The sequence below is a fragment of the Pinus tabuliformis genome, chromosome 8, assembly GCF_031772625.1.
Source record: "Pinus tabuliformis cultivar Carrire ecotype Pingquan chromosome 8, CPIR1, whole genome shotgun sequence".
Lineage (NCBI taxonomy): Eukaryota > Viridiplantae > Streptophyta > Pinopsida > Pinales > Pinaceae > Pinus > Pinus tabuliformis.
This window is the reverse complement of record NC_142294.1, coordinates 459,382,283-459,389,178: the sequence shown is the minus strand read 5'-3', so window position 1 is coordinate 459,389,178 and position 6,896 is coordinate 459,382,283.

Genomic DNA, 6,896 nt, shown 5'->3' with positions numbered 1-6,896 from the left:
TTCATCAATAATTTGGTTGATAAATGGTGTAGGATAGTTGTCATTCAGACATGATTGATTTACATCCCTATAATCGACGCACACTCTAATTTTCCCTTATTTTTTCATCACTGGGACAATATTAGATACCCAATCAGTGAGAGGTACAGGGAAAATGAATCCAGCATGCAAAAGTTTTTCAATCTCTGCTTTAATAGCAATAGATTTATTTGGATGAACAAGTCAAAGCCATTATCATACTGGTTTTACATCAAGATACATTTTGATCTCATGTTCAACAATGCTTGAGTCAATGCCTGGAATTTCCTCATAAGACCATGCAAAAACATCTCTGAATTCATGAAAAATAGCATAATAATTTTCTCGTTCTGATGAAGCACAATATTTGCAGACATGAATATTATCTACAACGTTAGGCTTGGTCTATATGTTGATGGAGATTGCTTCTTCTATGTTAGACATATTTCGCTCAGAATCAATTGTATTTACAGAATTCGACAAAAAATCAATAATTGATGGGTGATTGAGTTCATTTGAATAATCTTCACTATCATCTCGAAGGTGGGAACAATGATGATAATCTTCCCATGATGTCTCTCCTATCATTATTGATTGGATGATTCCTTTGTCTGTAGAATGTATACATGGAAAAGAATCCAAAGAGTTACCATATTCTAAAGATCTATCTATCCATACAACTATTGAGTGTGGATTAGGGTTGTCGCACAAGCCCAATAGATAGATTGCCACAAATATTCAATGGGGCTTGGTGGCATCACCTCGTCGTGATCATTACACTCAAAATAGTTAGAACTCTTCTCAAACTCAAATGATGTAGAAGAGATCATGTTACAGGTTTCCACTATTGCCACTTCCGTGAGACCAGATGGTGACGATAGGGTAAAAGTACCCATCAAGGAAGGATATTTTAGGAGACCTACTCTAGCATTTTGAAGTGATTGTGAATTTCCACGTATCAATGGAATGCTTCCCGTAGCTTGTGAGTTATTAGATAAGAAGGCTAGTTGGTCGATGACTGTAATTCCACCTTTGAAGGGAAATGCAATCGTTCGAAAGTATGTGGACACAACCGCAACCATAGTCAAGGCCTTCCTAGTAAAATATTGTAATCAAGGAGTCCATCAATGACCTTGATTTCAATATCTACTGTTTTCCCCCCAGTTCAACTTGCAAGCTATTTAAAATATCGTATGAAGTGTATGTTCTTCCATCGAAAGCTTTTAGTGTTGTTGGTGATCGTGACAAGGGTGGTGAATGAAGAGTTTTCTAACAACTCATTGACATGATACAGGTAGATGCCCCCTCATAAATAATGGTTCGATGAACATTTTTATTGAGGGATTTTACTTGTATAATAAAAGCTAGTTGTGTTGGTAACTATTGTGTATATCATGTATGATTAAAGACCTAAAGATTGGAATCCATAGGATCGATCCCACCTATCGCTGATTGAGCTAGTTCTTCCACTATATTATAATTTTGGGTTGCTCGAGCATGAGGATTAAATGATGATTTGTGTAAAACTCCCTTTGGTGGCTTAATTGTTAATTCAGGGATAATGTGTGGAACAAATTCTGGTGAAGTCATGGTCAATGTACTAGGTTGATCAGTAGCCTGGTTATTCGACGACGATGGATTTTCATAATATTTATTCCTCGTTGATACCAAAACATCATTTTTTGTATTTGCGATAGACAACATAAGTACTTGGGATGTGGAAGCATTATTAGTGGCAACCAAATGTGTTTCTGGGTTCAGAAATGGGTCTGTCAACACTGCGGAAGTATTCGAAGCCTTAAAAGTTTAGAGACCTCAGATCGATGTGGACAATCTCTTTTGAAATTCTTGTCATTGCATATTAGACATGGATAACAAGGTTTCCTAGCCGAAGTGGGGGTTTCAGATGATATTTTAGGAGTGGCATTCTCTCGTTTCTTCTTATTATTCTTCCCTTTTTTCTTGCCTCCTGGTTTCTTTGGATTTTTGTGTTTGTCAGATGACACAGAATTAATCTCAAAGGCAAGATTTTTTCAGATGAATTTGAATTTTGATTGGAAATAGCAAGAGCTTGAACAGATGGTCCTCTCGCCATTTGTTTGCTTGAGGAACCGATCACAACGTTGCTAGCATGAGAGTCCTTACTCGATTTTGGAGGTGGTGGAATGGTGAAAGCTAGTCTAGGTGCGTCAGGAATTTTGTCATAGAGCGTGCCTAATTGCATATAAATCAGATCCAAATATCGGGCACAAGCACTGAATTGCTCTTCTGTGACAACTCCTTCTTTTGCCACATCCTCAATGATAAATGGAAATAAGGACTTAATAAACCACTCAGCTAAAAGCTAATCAGGAACATACGACTTTACCATTCGACAACGATACTACCACTCATGAATATGATCAGATATGTGAGTGGAGGTAGTCTGTTTAAAGTTGGTTAGAAGTTTTGTTCCAGTTACGTACCTAATAGGTAATTGAAAGTGGGTTAGAAAGGTAGTGGCTAGAATAGTGAAGTTAGCAAAAGAAGCTCTAGGTAATTCAATATACCATTTTGCAACTGGACCAATAAGCGTTCTGTGGAAAGGATGAAGTCTAATCAAATCATCGTTCAGGGTGTTGGATAAACACCATAAATGAAAAGTCATTATGTGATTCGAGGGGTCTTCTCCTGGATTTCCATTGAACTTTGGAATGTCAGATGGTAATTTATGTGGAATTGTCGGCCACCAAGGCGCATATGTAATTAGATCATTAGTGAGCTGGTTTAAATCTGGTAGTTCTAGAGTTGTTAAAAATGGCAAATATCGATTCAGGTCGAGTGGAGCATACCCAGGATAAGATGGAATCGCTTGAGAAATAGGTCTTTGCATACCAGCATAGGGCATCTGCATCTGGTAACCTTGGTAAGGCTGTTGGGCATAACTAGTATAGGGCGATTATTGATAACCAGTTTGGAAACGTGGTTGTCCATAACCTGCAAAGCCTTTTTGCCCATATCCTTGGTAAGCTTGATATTTACCAAAACGAATTTGAGCTTGTGAACCAATTCTAAACTGGGGTTTGGACTGCTGGAATTGACGTTGTTGATATTGTGATATCCATGGTTGTTGGATCGACTATTTCCACCTAGTACTGAAAGACTGACCAGGTTGCGGATTAACTATGCATGTGTGTGCCTGGGTTATTCCAGATAAAGGTACACTAACCTGAGGTTGTTATTGAGCACCAAAAACAAGTAGCTGTTGTATAACAGCCTGAGAAACTTGAGCCTTTTGCCTTGAAACCAGAGGTTGCGAGGAAGAAGGAACAATTTGTGCCGGTTGAGATACAACAGATTGTTCTTGTGACTGCAGCACAATAGTAACAACAGGTATAGTGCGAATATTGGACATAGGTTGGATTGGTTGTGTTGGATATACAACCTTTGGTTGATCTGGCAGCATTGATTGCTAACCACTAGCTCTAACTCTAGCTTGAATTGCATATTGTGGGAAACTCTCATATGGTTGTCCCCCAGAAAAGGAGGAAACGATGAGTAAGCATACTATTCTCCATATGGTAGCAGTCCAATGTTTAACAGATATATTGGTCTTTGATAACTGGTTTGCCCAAATTGATACTGATATCTAGTATCAAATTGTTGAGTTTCCATGTGAGAAAAAATAGATGGGATTCCGGACAAGTAAAATGGGAGTTGACCATGGTGCAGAACCAACCCCTGGGTGGGTTCCAGGTAGTGATTAGTAACCAACCGAAATGGATGATGCACTGTATAAGTGTGGCTTAGGTGTAGCAGAAAAATCGAAGGTGTGGCAATAGAAGATTTTGCTGCAGCTGCATCAAATGATACAGTCTTAGATGTTGATGGTTGTTTAGACATGGTTAACTAGCCCAAAAGCTGGCCCAAAGATTCGACAGGAACTTGCGACGAGGCAGAATTAATGAAGGAATGTAATCAAGAGTAGTAAGATAAAAATTAATCCCAGTTCCAAAATGAAACGGGGTGCCAGATGGAGGACCCTTTACTATCTCCTCTATAGCAAATCAAGCTAGGTGGAAGAGGTTGATTGTCAGGTCTATAAAATATTTCTAGTGTAGAAGAAGGTGTAGTTTTTATGGTGATAGATGCTGGAGGGGTAACAACTTCTGGATACTGAAATTCAAAGTCCAGATGTTCAGGTAATTGAACTACAGTCTCAAAGGGAGGTTCTTGAACAATTCTTGGTTCAGATGTGACCTCGGTTTGAACTGGAATGGGTTCGAAACCAACTCTTAATGGAGTTGTTTCAGGTTCGGAAGTACTTCTTGTTTGAATAATTTCAAATTGAGGATCAATTTGTTCTTGGACAACCTCAGTTACTATTACACTAGGATTGGTACTAATGTCCTCAGGCAACTGTGAAACTTCCTCTTTAGTGGTGGATGTGCTAGAAATAATTAGAGTAACTGGAGTCTCTGAATATGTTGAAACAAATGTTCCAAATAACCCAGATGAACTAGACTCAGTTAAACAAGACCACTTTGTTCGAATTGGAAAAGCTTCCGGAGGCAAAGATGGTTGACTTGGTAATCTCCACAAATGATGGGGTTTGGATTGAATTTCTTCCATGATTGCGGATTACGTGATCAACTTAAAACTCAACTAAGGGAAAGTGATGTTATTTCGTAGTCAATTTATTTTAATGACACTTTGGACACAACTTTTCTTTTTTAGTTTTAAAGAGTCGAGAAAAAGCTAAAGATGACTCTAGTCGCCTTCGATTTTCAATGAGCCTGAAAGGAAAAGTGCTCAGATGGACCTTTTCTTTTAAAGAGTTGAAAAGGAATGAAAGTGACTACTCTAGAGAATCTAGACAAAAAGGTTTACCAAACCAATTGCAAAACTGCAATATACACCTTAGTGGTAAATTAAAGAGAAATTACCAAGGACTTTACATATGTCAGTCAATCTTCCCGAATGCTATGCTCAGTGCATTGCAATCGATAAGGTGGAAGACTCGGTGTTATAGGACAAAATGACCTCCTCATCAACTCAGAGGTGAAATACAACATGATTGAAGAAAAGACCAGAATTGCAGGCTTTGATTCCACACTAACGCTCTCTGCACACTGCTAACCTGCTTTATAAAGCTTGTTACTAATCATAGGAGCATTAGTCACCCCACTAACTCAAGTTGTTAGACTAGGGGGAGCGTTAGTGAAACTAAGAGAAGATCAGTGGGTCGAGCCAATGAATTTTCTCACAAATATCTAGATATTTATCCCTAAATTTGCTCAAGAAAGCAAAGGAAACTCCAAAAATTGAATTATTTGGGGAAATTCCAATCTGAGAATGAAGGCAAATGGGAAAAAGCTTGAAAACAAGGTAGGTTCATGGCTTTTTCCCTAATGAACTCTAGGAGGAGCTTGGAAACCCTAACTTGATTACTACATAAGTAGTGAGAGGGCCATTGTGAAACGAGTCAGAGCATTTGGAAGGATAGCCCATTAAGCTGTTGTGAATTGTCATACACTTGAAGAAGTGAGCTGAAAGAGAAAGAGAGAGAGAGGAAGAAGGGGCAAGGGAAGGTTGATACAATGGATGGTTGTAATCACTCTTCCATTATAAATACAGAAATGTAGTTGTATTCCCTACTCCATAGTGTCGGTAACATTATTCATTGATTTGTTCATTTTGATGCCTGTCCAGATGAGTAGTTAAGTTATACACTAATATATGTTTATTGTGCACTCTTACATTAGTTTTCAAGAGTGTATGCTATGATTGGTTTACCTTGTCATTTGTGCAAGAATTGTCTTGGAGCCAACCTTGAAGGAGTTCTTCTTGCCGCATAGAGATCTCCAAACAAATCTAGAAGGAACGAAAGGTGATCCTCTTTCCAGACCTTGTCAATTTATGTTTGATAGATGAACATGTGTATAACTTGGTAGCTTCTGTAGATAATCTTACAGTCTGTCAAAGGTCTTGGGAAGACCTTTCATGGTAGTTTTCATTCTCCATACAACATGCATTTTACCCCATTGTAGAATTGCCAACTCCGCTGGGGACTATACATCTACTTCTTGGTTTGCCCGGACTCCTCTAAGTTCTTCTCTTTCTTCTAAGAGCTCCCTACTTCTTCAAATCCTTTTCTGATCCACCAAATATCTTGTTAGTACATCCTACTAGTTTTCATTCTCCTCATAAACTAATCCTAAAGTCCCTTTGTTTGAGCTATTTCCCTCACTAACGCAGGTTACCATGCTAAACAGAGCTTTATAAAGCACTGTGCTTGTGTATAGGGAGCATTAGTGGACCAACTAACTCTCTGTTTACACTAAAACAGAGCATTAGTCTCCCATTTCCATGATTTCTAGTGTTTGTGGACCAAAACGGGGGGGGGAGTGGATTTTCTCATGGGCTGAAGTAAGATCTGGAACTATATTATGTTAACAAATTTGGTGTCCTGAAAATTTACTTTTAGGAAAAGGTTTTAGTTTTTCTCTCTTAAAATACATTTTTTTTAGAGAAACACTGATAAATTGTATTCATCCTTTTGTTGAAATAGTTGTAAGCTACTTCATTTTGGTTTTCAGTAGTTGTTAGGAAATATTAGGAAAAGAATCTTTTGGTTATGCAAGTGTTGAATGGCTTTAGATGCACAGACGAATTTATGAATATGTGAAAATATGAATATGTAGAATAAGACTTGTTTGCATAAAAATTGAAAAAAAAATTCAGAGCATTATTCTGCATGATTTATTGAGTCAAGAGTATCACCATATTCATACATCAACACCCCTACCGAAGACAAATAATCAAGTACACTTAAGATTACATTAAAATCAATCAGTTACTGTTTTCAGCAAACCAAAATTAGCTAGGCTAGGACCTTG